This window comes from Lissotriton vulgaris, chromosome 5 (genome assembly GCF_964263255.1).
Source record: "Lissotriton vulgaris chromosome 5, aLisVul1.2, whole genome shotgun sequence".
Classification (NCBI taxonomy): Eukaryota; Metazoa; Chordata; class Amphibia; order Caudata; family Salamandridae; genus Lissotriton; species Lissotriton vulgaris.
In genome coordinates this window covers 1444994576-1445011475 of record NC_141693.1, presented here as the reverse complement: position 1 = coordinate 1445011475, position 16900 = coordinate 1444994576, and the positions used below count along the sequence as shown (strand labels likewise).

Sequence of the window (16900 nt, the reverse complement as noted above, 5' to 3'; positions counted from 1 at the left end):
GCCACACATGATGCCACCATAGCTGCAATCCCTCACCTGCTCTGACCCAATCACGCCTACTGACCGGCAGAAGCGCGGTCCATGTCAAGGCACTGTGCAGCGTGTGCACAAAGCCCACTGGGGGTCTGAGTCCTTGGATGTGAAAAGCTGCCTCCGCTTGACCAACAGCTACGCTAAGCACTAAAGAAATAGGAGGCCAGAGTTCTACTCTTGGTGTCCCCTTTCCAAAAACAGGCTCATTAAAAGAAATCTCTCCGTCTCCATCTCCCCATGTCTTTTTGCCTTATCCGGCGCAATTTGGAAAATGTAAAAACAAGGCTTAAAGCGGTATTAGTCGAGACATTGAAAGTGAACTTTTACTATCTTAGTAAGATAGTGTCCTACCAAACATCTGGCACTACCCATAACAAAATCCGCCAGTCACGGCAGCCGACAGACAGAGATTTAAAGTCCTCTGTGGAATGACCAAGTCCCAACACTGTGTCACGCATAGAACCATCTGGTAATTAGGCAGCAAGAGAAAAAATCTTCTTTGACATATTAATATTAATTTAACATAGAAAGTCCTGTCACCGTGGTGGGGTCTGAATATTCACACAGGCCTCTGAAACCTTTGCAGATGCCCGTTTGCCTACCATGCCCATTTTGTACAACAGTCTTTGTCTTTTCTTGAGGCTGCAGTGGTTCATAGCGCCTGGAAGCTTTCATTCATGGCAAGAGGCACTGTGTGCTCCGATTCAATCCACATGAATAAAGGACAGCCAAAAATCTCCAACCGCTCAAAGTTAATCAATGCCATCATGTATGCATTGCTGACATTCACCGTTCACCTATGGGTCGGGTTGCCTCTTTAATGTATGTCTTCATGTGTGAAACCCACCTCTGGATTACAATACAGGACAAAGACACTAAGTGTGGTAGTCTGATGGAGAAAGCTTGAGGGCTACCAAAACTGACCAAAGAAGCCACTGTGATTTGGAAGTAGATGAAAGGGGCAATGTTCACACCAGTGGATCTGGCTTGTTTCCATTGCTGCAGGAATCCTACTTTAGCAAATATGTGAATGCTCAATTGTTATAGACTCAACATTGGAGTTAGCCTGATAATGATCCCTCCCAAATCTGACAGCTCGGGGATTTGGGGCAGAAAGAAATACAGGACTTGGTGCAGATCTGCACACATTGGTCGATTGGGGAAGCAGGGTTTACATTCAACAATCCGAGAGCAGGGTCAGAAGTTTCTGACAATGGCATGGGGGGATTGCTGAAACTGACACGCGACTCGCGGACAGTGTGGGACGTGAAGAGGTCGAGTGGCGGAAGGGGAGTGTAGGGGAGACCGAGGTCGGGGTATACACAGCGCTGCACCAGCCCTGGTGCTGAATCCGCACAGGGCAATAATGCTTTCGTCTGTATGTGCCCACGCACATGAACAAGAAGGAGCAGAATTATTGTGAAATACAGTTGTGTGCCAAAAATAAACGAGTGTTCGCCTTTGGTGAAACAAGCCAAGCCATGCCTTCCATCATTTCTGTTTGTAAGCGGCTCTCCACGTGAAACTCGGCCCTGGACTCACAGATGGCACGCCATGAGATCTGGTGAAGCCGCTGCTTAATTTGTGAAATAAGAAGTTGTCAGGCCAAGAGTTTTTCTCAGAAGCCCACAGCAAGAGCTGTTGAATGTCGGGGTTCCAGCGTGCCTGGCTGTCTAGTCTTCTACCACCTCATATTTCTTTCATCCACCTCCTTAAACTCCCTGCCTCTTCATCTCACTCCTACAATTTCTTTTTCACCCACGCTTTCTCTATTTCTCAATGTTTCCTTCCATTCTATTTATCCTTCTATCCCCCTTTTTCTGCCTTCCTCTCTCTTTGTCTGGGTCAAAGTCTGACCCAGAACAAGACAAATTAGAGCAGGGTCCCAAAAGGAAATGCTAGAGGGTCCCACCTGACACCACCGGCTCAAATTAAGCACTGGGTGAAGCTGCCAACACTTGCAACTGACTTGCAAACATTAATGGGAAGGTATAATCTACACATAGGTGAATTAAACATACATTTCTAAGAAATGTATTTGAAAGAAGTGAAGAGTTCTGAAAGTCAAAGAGAGGATGGACAGCATACCTCACACCGCCAGGTCTTAAAGCGACTCAGCTGTTCTGGGAGCCTCAGTCCACGATGGACTGATGATGGCTTCGAGCAACAGAAACCGGCTACTGAGCCCACGGTCCAGTCTGAGCCCCGGAGAGGGGCGCTGCAGAGTCCAGGGAGACTCACATTCAGCAGGTACCAAAAGGTGCGCCTGTGTCCACATTAGAGCACAAAAAACCTGTGCTTCACCTGTATTGTGAGTTTGGCGCCAAGTAGCACAGGGGGGGGGGGGGGGGCAGTGCAAGCCTCAGGCCGCCTCCAGCCTGCATGGAGAAGCTCCCAGCAAAAAGGCCGCCTTTGAATCCCTGTGTAGGCGGGAGCCGTCATCTGTACAGCAGGTGCTCCCATGGAAGCCCTTCCTGGTGCTTAGGTACATTATCCAACTCATTAGTTGAGCTTAGTCTGCCCTGTCCGGGTCTGAACCGGAGACCTCAGAAAACATGGGCGAACAACCCACCGAGCTCTGTAACTGGTCATGTTTGTCCAGCTTCATTCAAATGAAACTTAAAGAGCAGCAGGCAGGCCCGGACTGGCCGTTGCGGGCACCGGGCAATCCCCCGGTCGGCCGCATGGGTGGGGGCCGGTTTTGGGCCCCAGGGGGCCGTTTTTATTACAGGGCCGTTTTTTGCAGCATAGCTGCAAAAACGGCCCTGTAACAAAATCGGCGAAAACCGGCCCTGGCAAAGAGCACGGTCGCACCACAATCCACCCCCTGGGGGGGAGGGGGAGGCCGGCCAAGCACTTTGCCAGGGCCGGTTTCGGTTCCCAGTCCGGCCCTGGCAGCAGGGGCTCTCGCCTGACCATTTAGAGTCCTGAGCGATTCAACTCTACCTTCTCATGGTGTCAGCAATGTCTTTCAACTATTTTCTAAATCAGAAAAACCTTCCTCATACATTTGTTCCTCGAAAGGCCGTCTACTGTTCCAGCCAAAACAGGACAGTATTCTTGATGTTTCCTGTTCCATCCACGCAGCCAAAAAGTATGTTCAGTGTCTATGCCGCAGGCAGTTCGGAACTAGGCATTTAGAGTCACCTCTTCTAGGCTGCCTATCACTGTGGTAGTGCTTAGATATTCGTCTCTATGCGCTGCAGATGCTTTCATTATTTTCAATGGACACCAGATCTCTTGGGTAATAAGACTTGTGTTTTATTTATTTATTTATTTTACAGATTTGTAAAGCGCATGGCTGCCCGTGAGCGTCCCAGATCTAGTGATAGATATGACAAAGATTGAGGAAGAAGTGTTATGGAAACAGCCAGGTCTTGAGTGCCTTTTCAGGCTTTCTACTAGGGCTAGGCACTCCAGAGGGAGCATTATTTGCTATGCAAGTGCCTGCATTGCCACTAGGTGCAGGATTCTACAGCATCCACCAGTACTACCCCAGGGGTGTACATGCCATCTAAATCAGCAGCTTAGGGAGCCTGACTTTACCGAACTTTGCATGCCAATGCACTCATTAGTCAAAGAGCTGCACTTAGTTTCCATGAGGAGCCGGGGACGAGATGTCAGCCCGATCCCAGTGTTGTGACTGGCTGGACCCATTCCTGGGAACGCTTCCCAGGCAGGAGGCGTAGGAGGAGACGGGCAGGTTAGGAATGTGGAACTTTGGCAAGACCTCAAATACCAGTCTTGAATGAAAGGCTTGGGGTACCATTCCAAATCGCTCGGTGCATCATGACAGTGACATTCCGAACCAAAACATGTGATGCAGTTGCACATACTTATTTAAATGGCTACTTCGCTCACCTGTCGCTAGGAATACAACATTTAAAAAAATCTCATCTACAAATTCACAGCAAATACTAACTTTTATCCGCTTTGCCTGAGAGGAGAAGCAAGTGGGAATCTGACATACATGTTTCAGTGTCCCACCACTCAGGCTGTGGTGTGGGCTGTGCCTGTATAAAGATGGCACTGTGGGAATGAGTTCAGTCACACAGACTCGTTCTTTGCGTGGCAGTGTTCAATGTCAGGCTATACTGCCACCGGCCTGGTGCTGATGGGCCACCTCGCTTCGCTCAACTGTGTCTTAAACAGAGAGAGCATCACAGAAGGGTGACACCAGGCTGGCACTGGTAGCCTCAATTGAAAATAGCCAACTTTTACATTTTCAGAGTGCAGAGAGGATTATGCACTTTTGACAGACAGGTCTACTGACACACAATCACAATATTTGGCCGTGTCGGAGAAGAGGGTGCAAGGTAGGTCAACATTATACCGGTTGACCACTTCTCCCCTACTTGCCTAGATCTGTGATTTTTTAATGTACATTTGCCGGTGATGCTGCTGTACTTGGCATCTAAGCCACTGCACCCTGCAGATTTGAATTCTATACGTCAGAAGTAATAAACGTTTTGCAGTTGTCGAAAAGTGGATGAGGGCGTTTCATTGTGGCTTTCACCTTTAAATACGAGAGAGTGGCCGTGGTACCTTTGGTGTCTAACCATTGTCTCACTTGAGAGAGGGGGAGGGTGGCACTGGTTTACATATCTCACACTGAGTGTAAATGCACTTACAAGAAAGAGCGATTGATACGATGTTGGTTTGTGCCACAGCACACCCAAATTGGCAGCAGGAGGATATGAGGCACCAGAAGATATTGATGTGCCCAAGATAGCTCAATTGTTGATCAAATGGAGCAGCCCATCATGGAAATCTGGCCTACAGCTAACAAGGTGGCCACTAAGAGATGAATCGCACGTGTTTCCTTCACTTTGATTGAGAGCCCTTGAAGGGTGTTCTTTAGCCGTGCCAAGCATTTAGGAACAGGTTTTTCCCACGCAGGCATATTGGGTGGAGCTGAGATTTCTTTCTGCTCCCTGGGGCAATGCTCCTGCCCGAGGAGTGCAGGCATCACCCTAAAAACCACACCAGCTGTGTATCCCCCACAACTGGGAGAGACACCTTTGACTATCACAATGCCAAAGCCACAGAAGCCTAAACACCTGGGACTATGGGAGGAAAAACCACGAATTAGAGCGATAACATTGTGCAGCGAGCAATAACCTTTTCGAAGCACTTGATATCCACCGTTTGTGATCTAAAATTATTGCAGTCCAACTGAATTTGCCATATTATGGACTTCGGGAGGATGAACGACTGAGCCGATTCTGCATGGATTTGGACCTGAAGATGCATAAAGATCTCAGCAGCTCACGCTCAACTCAGCAACCTATCTCACCGTGCTATACCTACCAGCAAGGGGGGGTCATATTGAGCCAAGAAACACATGCACCAAAATTATACCTTTTATTCAGGCGCCAAGGAACGATTTACTTAGTGGTAGATTGATAGATAGGTAGGTAGATAGATTGATAGATAGAACAGACAGATAGCGACCCCGTCTTTGTATAGAACTCTGTATAACGATTTAAAATAATCAATAATTCATTTATATGCTCTCCTGAGCAAGTCATGCGCGTGCAGGCCCGAGTTTCCCTCTGGGAAAAAGAGAAACAAATATGTTTGGGAAAAGACCAATGATGCCTGACTTACCTGACTCGCAGCTGCTCGGATTTCCTGGTCCCTGCTTCCTGCTGCGCGCGAGGGATGCTTCCTCTCTGCCCGGGAGCCTCACGAGGGTGCAATCCACATTGGGTCAGGCTGTCATTCCATCCCTCGGCTCGTCCCCACCAGGGGCTGATCTGTATTCCTGCAGTGGCTGCTAGTGCCAGCTCCCCCCGCCGTCATTCATTCCTGAGAAGCACGAGCTGCTGCTGGGTCCTCCTCCTTCCTACACCCGGTCTAGTGTCACCCCCTTTTCTCCTGTGCAAAACCTCCCAGGCTCTGCAAGGAACCTTCAATGCCGGCTCCCTCCCTGGCTGCCCATCCTGTCCGCGGGCTCCGGCACGGGGGTCTTTTGTGCAGGGCTCTGCTGGCTTCTCTCCCCGGCTCTGCGATCCACAGATACGTCCTCTCGCCTCCCAGATCCTGCCAGGCACTGAGCTAGCGCACCCTCCCTCCCACCATCAGCGATCCTGCCTGCCTGGAGCCCCGCCTCCAGGCTGCAGCCCCACCCCCCGCTCCCTGGCCCCGCCTGCCTCGCTGAAGCCCCGCCTCTCAGAGTCCACCGGCCCGCCCCCAGCCCTGCCTTCTAGCCCAGCCTCCCAGGTCCACAAGCCGGCTTGACTGCTTGGAGCCCTGCCTCCCAGATGCTGGTCCGCCTCCCACCTCTGCTGGCTTTAGAGGGAGTCCTACCTGCCAGAGTCACTGATGCCAGCCTGCCACTTCTGCTCCTGTCTCCCTCCCACCACCCCGGTGCCCGGCGGCGCTGCCTCCCAGCACCCAGCCATACCTCTCAGCCTCCTGTCCTTCCCAGGCGCTGCCTCCCAGCACCCAGCCATACCTCTCAGCCTCCCGTCCTTCCCAGGCGCTGCCTCCCGGCCGTTGCTAGCACGGCACATGTCTGTCCACCGGCCCCGGGCCCTCTCTCCCTTGCAAGCCTTGCCCCAGCCATGCCATTGTCTGTCTTACTGCCCCTAGCACCTACCCCTACCTGCCTCCTCTCTCTCTAGCCACCGAACACCCCAGCCTTGCACTAAAGACATCCCCCCATCCTCTGCTTGCCTGGGTTGCACCCCTCCTGCCTCCAACACCCGCCCCCGCCAGTAGAGCCCCCCTAACTCGTCCACCCGTGGCTTCCATAAGCATCCCATCCACCCGCCGCTGTACGGAGCGGCTGCTCGGCTTCTCCTGTCAGCGGGAGCCCCCGTTCACCCTCCCTCGGCCGACGGGGAGGGATCAGGCATCGTTGTTGGGGGATTTTTCATTCTGCAAAGGGGATAGAAATGATCAGATCTGGGGATTTCGGAGGGTTTGTGGCTCAGTGGCTACTGAAAGCTGAATTTTCCCTGTCTGTAAGGGGATTTCTTTCAGCAGCAGCTCAGCTCTCAGCAGCCCCTGCTGCTGTGTCCAGGGGATGCTGTGCATGACCCGGGCTGTGGAGGGGAGGGGGGGGGGGGGCGGGGGGGCGATCAGGCTCCGCGCGAGGCCAGAATGAAATCGATATAAGAGATTTCACGAAATACCACCACGCGCTTCCCCGGGAAGCTTTCCGCGGAGGGGGCCGCGAACTGGGAAATTGAGAAGAGTGGCAGGCGCGCCGGTGGCCGGGAGGGTGGGATGCCGGGACGGGCATGCAGGCGGTGCCAGGCTCATCGGTGGCAGAGCCGGAGACTGCTTCATTAGGAGCGGGAGTCTCTGCACGCGATGCCAGGCGCACGGAGGGCTTTACGGGAGTCGGGTCATTGAGAGAGTCTGCAACGACCGCATGTACGCATCGTGAGCCGGGAAAGGTGACACGGGAACCACCAATTCCCCAGCTCATAATATCCGTGTGGCAGACTGGGACAGTACGAACCCTCCCTCCCAAGAGAAGTGCCTTCCTCTGAGGCTGCTGTGCAGGGATGGGCTCTGGAGGGTTCACAGTTCACCGCGTCCTTTATTCATCCTAGGTCCTTTGTCACCCCCTCTCTGGACCCGTGGGTGTCACTGCCACACAACTGCTCCCGTGGCTGCTTTCAACAGTGCTTACGTCACATGCGGTACCCCACCCTGTGCGGGCCCCGCTCTTACACCTGTTCCTGAATGGATGTGGAGGGGCGTCTGCCCCTCAAGGCTGCAGGTGTCTTTGAGTGATGAGTCGACTCCATCCTCTGAGCCGTTCTTGGACCTATATCTTTGCTCCTCTTTTCTACTGTCTCTTCTTCCCTCCTATTGGTCAGCTCATACCTATTGCTTCAGACCTCATCTGGCACCATCGGCTTGTGGCAGGGGCGACCCACACACCATCTGCATCTGGTGCTTGCCGAGCAGTGTTCCTGTGCATGTGTGCACTCTGTGTGCTACCACTGGTGATCAGTCAATCTTTAACCACCTCATTAGGATGCAACAGGGCGCACAGAACCAGGACTAGACTTTGGGTTTCAGCACCAGGAAGGAAGGAGAGTCAAGTGGTAGGTCTGGGGCTCTCAGTGTAAATGTAAATGTAAATGTATTTGAGCTTATATAGCGCACAGCTACCCACAAAGGGTTTCCCGGCGCTTGCTTAGGGAACCCTTCCTGGTATTCCCCTGTGAGATAACTCTGGCAGGGTATCCACAAGGTGAAAGCCAGGCATCCCGCCGCGAGGGGCCTTTGTGGAGATTAAGCAAGCTATTGCCCAGAGTCACAGAGTGTGAACCCGTGAGTTGAGAAGGCACCAGAGCGAGAATTATCAAGTCCGTGGAATTTTTTGAGCCCAAGACCCGCCGAGGTGGGGAATTGAACCCTGGTCCAGGGCCGATCTCAGCTTCCGGGTCTGCCGCCTCTAACCCCTGAGCCACACTTCTCCTCAGTGACCAGACATTGTACCAGATTCCATTCCTGCCAGTAGCACAGCATCCACAAGCTTCAGTCTCCTTCTTTGTGGAGGTCACCCTCACTGACCCTCTGAAACTGGTACAATCAACCCATGGGCTGGTGAAGGATTTCGTTGAAAAGCTGTGTACCACCCAGTATTGGACCACTTTCAGTGTCCACACAGAGAAGATGCCTAAAATTTCTCCGGAGGCTTAGTGGTACAGTTAAGTTGAGGCCTGCTCCTCTTCTTGATGCTGAGGCACATGCTGCTTTAGCACCGAAGCGCTGAGCCAGTCTCCCTCTCCCAGTGTGGTGGTGCGGGTGTGCTGCTCGTAGAGGTAGAGTACATCTCTCTCTCTGAGTTGAGATCCAGGGTCCACATCTCCACCTTCTCTGGAGACTTGCATCAAGGAGTCCGCTCAGCTCCACCCAGGGATGCTCTGTCGCAGTCCTAGCCCAATAGGGTAGGCACGTGATAAATCCTCCTCCAGCCCTCTGGTTCAACTCAGCTCCTGTACTGTGCAGACAGCTGTTGCAAAGGAGGAGTCACCCAAGCACTGAGCGGTGAGACGTCATGCAGGGAAAAGCAAGGGAGGCAGATCTTCCCTAGTGTTTGGACAAGCTCAGATACCACTTCATAGTATGGAAGACACAAACAGAGGCAGAGACACCCAGAGCTATATACCCTGCCTAGCTAGCATCCTAGATACCAAACTACGCTAGGCCTTCTGATTGCCACACACCACCAGAAGCACAGCACGCCAAAACAAAATCCTCCTGCCGGTGCTTCTGATCCACTTCCTAGAAGAGCAGGATTTGTTTCAAGTTTTCCAGTGCTGGCACTGGTCTCTCCGGAGTCCCTTACTCAGGATTCAGTCTCCAGTGGATCTTTTTAGCGATCTCTCTTTTGCTGGTTGTGGATTCCTTGGGCAACAGGTGAGATTTGAAAAATCCTTCGGGCCAAAAGCATCTAGACCAGGATTGCCTGCATTCTTACAAATCCTCTGTGGGTGCGGTTGAATGTTTTGCCTCCTGGCTGTTACTGATACTATCCTCAACCTTGTTCCTGGATGCGCTGCCTGCAGAGTTGAAGACGCAAGATTCCCCTTCAGACCCTCAGCCACCTGTTAGTGACGCTCCCACATTTTGACTCAGCTCCCCGCTCCCCTCGTGTATCTCCCCCAGTGCAGCGCTGAGGCCTGCCCATCAGACCAAAAAACCTACTCCGCTCGTGAATCCAGTAGTCCCAGCCATTGTACAGGCACCCCTTCAACCTTGGCACTCACCACACTTGATTTCTATTCAGTTCTGCCTGCTTCTTTACTTTGAAAGTATTCAAGAAAATCCTCTCCTTTCTTCCCCTTGAATTAAATAAATCTGTAATTTCGGCCTTGGTAATTTCAAGGCTTGATTATTGCAACGCTTTGTATGTAGCCTCTCAACAGCGCATACTTAAAAAGCTGCAAATGCTTCAAAATGCTGCTGCCCGAGTGCTGCTGAATCTCCCTAAATTCTGTTCTATTTCACATAATATCCTTGATTTGCACTGGCTGCCTGTTAGGGAGTGGGAAAAATGTATTGGGCCCACAAGGCCCCTTTTAAGGTTGGCCCTCTCTTCCTCCAAAAGACCTTTAAGTGGTATACACCCATGCGCACACTTCGATCGTCTACCGCCAATAAGGTAGTGGTGATGAAGGCCCTTTGGGAAGGAATACGTTTCTCCCACACTACCTGGAAATGGTGGAATGCACTGCCTGATTACCTCACAGCGTAGCCCAACTCGTTTAGTTTTAGAAAACAAATAAAGACGTGGTTGTTCCCCATGGCCATTAATTATGGTCAATTTTTCTTCTCTCCATCCGATACTGTTTCAGACATAGAGCCAAGACGCCTTTTAAAAAAATATTTGTGCACTTTAGAAATATATTAAAATAACAATATATTAACATAACAGGGATGGTCACTTCATCTGCGGACCCTCTTCTAGTCCTCTCCGAACAGATAGGCTCAATCGAAGAGACTGACATAAAATTGGGCAATGATCTGGAGACGTACACCAGTGATGACTAGGGCCTACAGCTAAACAGAGTACTTCATGTGGTAATAAATAAGGCATTGAGAGACTGGACACTGCACCGCCATGTTCCTGCTGCAGAATAGGTCATGTTGACTTTGGAGGCTGCATGTGTTTCCACCAATATCAGCTGGGGTCTTAGAGCTCCAGATTTTCAAGTAGGCTCAGGTGGATAGGAGGAAGATTTCCTATGACCCTTTTATTTCAAAGTCATCACACACCAATAACTGGGACCCTAAGAGCGATGCATTCTTTCTATCTGGAACTCCCCCTAGATCCATATGGTTAGATGATGGTGGCTGAGTGGAAGGGCAATTAAATATCCTCCCAAATGGATAAGGAGGCAAAATGTCTGGAGATGTCCAGGACGGAGACATAACAGTGCAGTGATCTTTTTTTATGGGAAGCCAATGCCAGCCCCGCCATGGCCAGCTACCTCCTCCTACCTAACATGCCATCAACCACCATGCTTCCTTGCTCCTGGATTAAACCTAAAACGAGTATTAGTTAATGGTCAATCTGGGCATATACGCTGTGGTGCAAAAACTGCTGAAGACCAAGGATCTCATTGATAGTCAATTGTTTGAATAATGACAGCTGGTTGTAGCTCACCATACAGTGTCAGGTGTGGTTCAAGTCCTCAGAGAAGAAGCTGGAGGCCCCTGGAAACATTCTGTGTTCTTTCTTTTGATAGGAAGAACTTGTCAATGCACAAAATATGTTATTATTCAGGGTAAAAGATTAGAACAATTCGAGCCAAGTTTCTGAGGGCCATCCAAGTGGTGTTGGCCAGACCTCAACCAAGCAAAGACCTCTCACTCTGCCAAGGCTTGGCATTTATTTTTGACACACGATCCCAGCTCGAGCCTTTTCTTCCACAGGAGGCAGACAGGTGAAGCGAAAAGCCCCAGGGACAAGAACAATCCTGCTCCCTCATCCTCAGTTGAGGTGAAACAGTCCCAGAAAGTCTTTGAGGACCATTCACCCCTCTCTGCTTCATGCTAGTAGGCCCTCTCCACGCCTTTGGCAGGAAGTCTTTCTCCGCTGCCTCATCTGGACTCAGATCACCAAAAACACACGGTTCCTCTGAACTGTGAAGAACAGCTATGCTTTACAGCTATCGTGAACACCAGGATCCAGGCTCCCTCTGCCCTAATCGGCATCCCAAGGACTTAAGGAGGAAAGAAAAAGACATTCCTTTTAGGAGCAGCCAAACCAGTCACATTCCTAAAAAGAGAGTATTTTCCAATATGGATGTGTAAGGAAGAATGGAGACAGTCTCTGCCCCATCTTTGAAAGTCAAGATGTAGACCAGAGATTTACAATGCTGACTTTGACTGAGGTTTTGAGCTCTTTCCAGAGTCACAAATGAATGTGTTGAGTGACCCTAAAGGATACCCACCTTCATATGCCCCACCTGAAGGATCACAAGCAGTATCTCAGATTCATGTTGGAAGGCAACATTACCAGTATGAATAAGATGCTGTCCTTTGTTCCCAGTACCACCCTGTGTTTCTTCGTAAAGAAGCTGAACCTGGTTGTAGAGTCCCTGCCACAGCAGACAATGCACTGCCATTTTGATAAATGTCTCTTTCAAATGGTGTCCTGGGATAGCGCAGAGTCAATCTTGGCCCGTACACTAGAGACTTTATAAATGCTTGCGTTCTCAGTGAACTCCCCCAAATCATCCTTGGTTGCATCCAAAATGATTCAGTTAATAGAGGCTATTCTGGATTTCAGCCTCCCAAAAGCCAGACATCCTTTAAAGTGGGCAACAATCAACAGCTATGTAGTGGGTCATTTATTAAGCAGTATGACCATGACTCCCCAGTGGGTAAGAATCCTTTACTATGGTGGTCCACCACACTAAGCTACACATGCACTTTTAGAAACTCCATCTAGTGGAGCTCTGGGGCACGGTATGTGGAGATCAGTCGAATACCATCCCTGTTCATTCATCCTTGGTTCTGGACAATGAGTGGCACAGTCAAGCTACCAATTTCTAGGTGAGAAGGCCATTTTGGCAGCCCTACTGGCAAATCACAGTTACCACAGTTTATTACAGGGAACTCTCTGAAAGTGCATTTTGGGACAAGTCTGCTACACAACAGCACATAACAGTTGAGCTGAAGACTACCAGAACTGTGTTCAAGCTTGGTGATGATCCACACAGACAACACCGCTGCCCTGTTCTACATCAGAATTAATGCACAGCCACACCCCACTTTAGTGTTAGTTGGCTACATTTCTTTGAGTGGATATTGCAGCAATGCATGTAGTTGTTATTCTCCTAAATTACAGGCATCAACAACACCAGAATGCACAGCATTTGCAGACATCTCTACTTGTCACATGAGTGGTGGATACTCCTGGAAGTCGTGCCCACGCCCATGTTCAAGTACTGTAGTTGGCCAGGCACATTTGCAATCCACGTAAACTCCAAGTGCAATTCCTTTTCCTCTTTGGTGGGCAGTAAGCCTGGTTTCCTGTGGGTCAACCCTACTTTGGAGTAGATGGGGGTAGTTACGTGTGTCCTGCCCGCTCGCCCTCTGAGATTACTTAGAGAAAAGTTAGTCACTGAAAGAAAATCACAATAAAACATTCATCTTAATATGTCACAAACTGACTCTTAAAATTATAAATCATTATTTCAACAGAAAGTTATTTATTCAATTCAACGCTGCAGCTTTATACAACATTTGGTATGCCACACCCAAATTGTAACAACACGTACACACATAGCATTAGTGTCTTCACTCAAACACACTTCCTGTGCTTCACATTTTGATGTATCTGTATGTTCATTAAAACGTTCCATAGTAATATACACAGATCATGATCTAGAGGTCACACAAATCTAGTAACCCATGACAAAAAGTATGCTTTAAGTCGTCCCCTCAAACCACATAATCAGCATATTAGCCTATTCCACTACTCAATAATTGATTTTAAGAGGCCATAGTATAAAAATATATTGCAATGTGCATGGTTTGACACATGAAATTATTTAAATAGAGTGTTGATTGGGATTCAAATTAACTAAAAGAAATTTATCAGCCATTTATGCTCTTCTAACTTTATTTTGATATCATAGGCGATTTCTTAAAAAACGCTTGTGATGTTGGACCATTTCACCGTGTACTAAGTAAATTATACTTATGGATTTAAGCAACTTGTCCCAAATTAAAGACTTTATCAAAATATTTTCAACACATTTGATAGCTTTCCATCAAAATAGCACATTAAGTTTGTCTTGTCAATAGATCTACATATAGCTGCATGCTTTAACTCTTATCAATATGTGCAGAATGCCATTTCTAATATTATAAATACTTTTGAGCATGTTTTCCGGGATCGTTTCTAGTCACCTGCTGTTTCCCCCATCCATATACCCTCACGGGTGAGTAGTGCGCTTCACAAATTCCTGATTGATATACTAGCCTAGGGCCCCATAATGCAGAATTGAGTCAAGTTCATCTGTAACGTCCTTTTAAAGAAAAGATGATATAGCTCTGTGATATGTGTGAAATTTATGTATACGGCCACCTGCACAGGTGCAGTTCATTTTGCTGCTTCTGTATGAGGGAGCCATGTCAATCTTTAATCTAATTTTATTCCCATGTGATAACATTTATAAACAGACACATTTTTTCACATTTTATATATCAAGAGAATTTTTGATTACTCATACCAAAAGTCATGACCCTTAGGTTTAGACAAATTTACTGTTAACCTGTTCTCTCCCTCGTATATGTTTAGCACTAATAAGAGGTGTTGACATTCAGTTGGGGGTTTGTCAACACAAAGTCATCTGCATAGGCGAGCATGAAGCTCTCCTCTTAACTTTCAAAGTATATGATAGGTTGCTTTTAGAAAGCATGTTGGATCCGATAAATACAAATTAAATAGGTTTGGTGCCAGATACAGCCTTGGTGAAAAGTGTTTGCTGTTGAGAGGATGTAGCATTACGGCTAGAGCGGCCGACCTCGGACCCGGGAAACCGGATTCCAGTCTCTGCAGCGACGCTACACATCCTGTGATTCTGGGCAAATCACTTAATCTTCCCGTGCCTAACAAAAATGAATGTGTTCATCTGTAATGAAACTGTTGCTCATGTAAAGCGCTCTGATACCTGATGCCTCGGGTCTAGTTCGTGCTATATAAAACTATAAGGAGGAGTGTGGCTCAATGGTTAGAGTGGCAGACCCTGATGCAGAGGTCTGGCCCTGGACCAGGGTTCAATTACCGACGCAGCAGGGTCTTGGGCTCATTTGTCTGCGGACTCGATAATTCTCGCCTCGGCGCCTACTCTAATCATGGGGTACCACTCTGCAACTCTGGGCAATAGCTTGCTTAATCTCCACAACGGCCCCCACAACACTGGGATGCCTGGCTTCACCTTGGGGGTGCCCAGGAGGGGCATCTCACAGGAAGAGCCAGAAAGGGTTCCACAGCGTTTTATAGCGCCGGGACGCCCCGGTGATGGGCAGCTGTGCGCTTTACAAGTATTTTACATTTACATTAAAAAAAGTTGGAAAAAGGTACCATCATTTATCAGCCGCATTGTCACCCATGTTGCATCATGCAATTTCTTCATTAATATCAATTTATTACAATCAAAACAATAAGGTAAGTGTTTATTACACACTGCCCCACTGTCAATTCTGGGCAAAGATCTTCTGTAATCCCTGAAACAGCAGCATCACACTGACTCTGTTATATTGTCTCTGTGGCCAACATGGCTAATGCAATGATATTATAGGACTCATGCTCCATTCTAAAATCCCATTTTTGAGAAATGTAAAATTTTGAGCTCTGTGGCCCAAGCATACCTGGGAGGAGAGATGCTTCTTGGAAAGTTACGCACTTGTATCCAATAAGGCAATAACCTGATCAATTCATACGTTCGTCTTGCATAGAATGTCCAACATGTTCATACGCCTCGAATGTAGTATATCGCCTGCTTGATACTCAGACCTGCGACACCTTCTACAAACAGCCCGCATTTGCTCTCCAGAGGTAAGATCTCCTGCTCTTGGAGGGAGAAAGAGTTCTTATCCCTCCCTGCCATCGCTCAGCTGGAGCGCATGGCTCCTGAGCAGCTGACCAAGCAACACCTGCGTCTCTCTTTCCAGGGTATGGAGAGCCTGGTGGCTGCCAGGAGAACCTGGTATAAAACCAAATAGCATAGGTTCTATCACTAAACATTAGGGAACAACATAAAGCCACTTACATGGCCAGTTCATAATGGGATGTCTTTTTCCTTCAGCCTGGCCAAGAAAAAATAGATAGCTGCAAAACGTACTGGAATCTTTCTCTGGGTCAATGAAGCCATCGATGGACATGTGATGGGCTTAATGATGCGTTTGTTCTTCAGATACGGTGCCAACCCTGGGACCTCAGTCTGGTTCTCACCAGGCTGATGGACAAATCTCATGAGTGATTGGCGTCCTGTGACCTAAAACTCCTTTCTTGAAAGATGACCTTCTTAGAAACCAGATCATCAGCTGGGTGCATAAATAGCTTCACCCCTTCTGCATCTCAAAACAATTCACAAAGTCACTCATGGACTCCATGCTTCTCAAATCACCTTTCCTTCATTGTGAAAGCGCGTCGGATTCCCATCGGAACGAGGGCATTATTCTTAGGACTTTCTGCCCATGCCGCCATCCTTCTCGGGAAATGGGGGAGAGCCTGCTCTCCTACAACTAGGATGTCAAAGTAAATTTAAACATAGTTAGCTGGGAGAATTCAGAAAGGTTTTTCAGCATTTCTCACCTACCTCAAAGCTAGATAGGAATGGTCACATGGAAATTGGGAATCTTCCAGTTCGATGTTGGGTACTGTAAACTGAAATGCCAGACTTGTCTCATCTTGGGCTAGACAAGGATGGAATCTAAGAATTGCAGCGGTCACTATATCTGTCAAATAGTAAACTGGGAAAACAAGAATGCTTCAAACACAAAACAGCTTTTCCTAGGCTGGAATGACATCTGGGAATCTCATAATTCAGGCACCTCTCATAAAGTGAACTGGGAAATTGGAAAAGACTTGTGGACAGGCCAGCACCAGTGCACTCAAAGACTGGGCAATGGGGGGTGAGTGGCGGGGGTTATTGGATCTACGTGTGGTCCCTTTCACTATATCGCTAACACAAAGGTGTGTGAAGAGGGGTTACCTGGCCCTGTCTCCAATGGTCGCCATGGAAAGGATGCGTGCCCTGGACTGTTGCCATTTCATCAAGTCTGAGCTGTGCCTGAGAAGGCGCTTCAAAGCCCTGCTCGTCTCCTGGGCAGCTGAGCAAAGTTCAGGATCTGGCAAGATGGAATATTCCAGATG

The 16900-nt window shown here is 48.6% G+C and overlaps 1 protein-coding gene across 1 annotated transcript in view; it reads right to left on the bottom strand.

Annotated features, from left to right (window-relative positions):
* The window catches only part of PLXNA2 (plexin A2), a 563332-nt gene extending 557258 nt beyond the window's left edge, over window positions 1-6074 (bottom strand). Inside the window, exon 1 of the mRNA XM_086923371.1 lies at window positions 5644-6074. The gene's annotated coding sequence lies outside the window, so the exon portion shown is untranslated. The remainder of the gene's footprint in view (window positions 1-5643) is intronic.
* Window positions 6075-16900: the final 10826 nt, after the last annotated feature.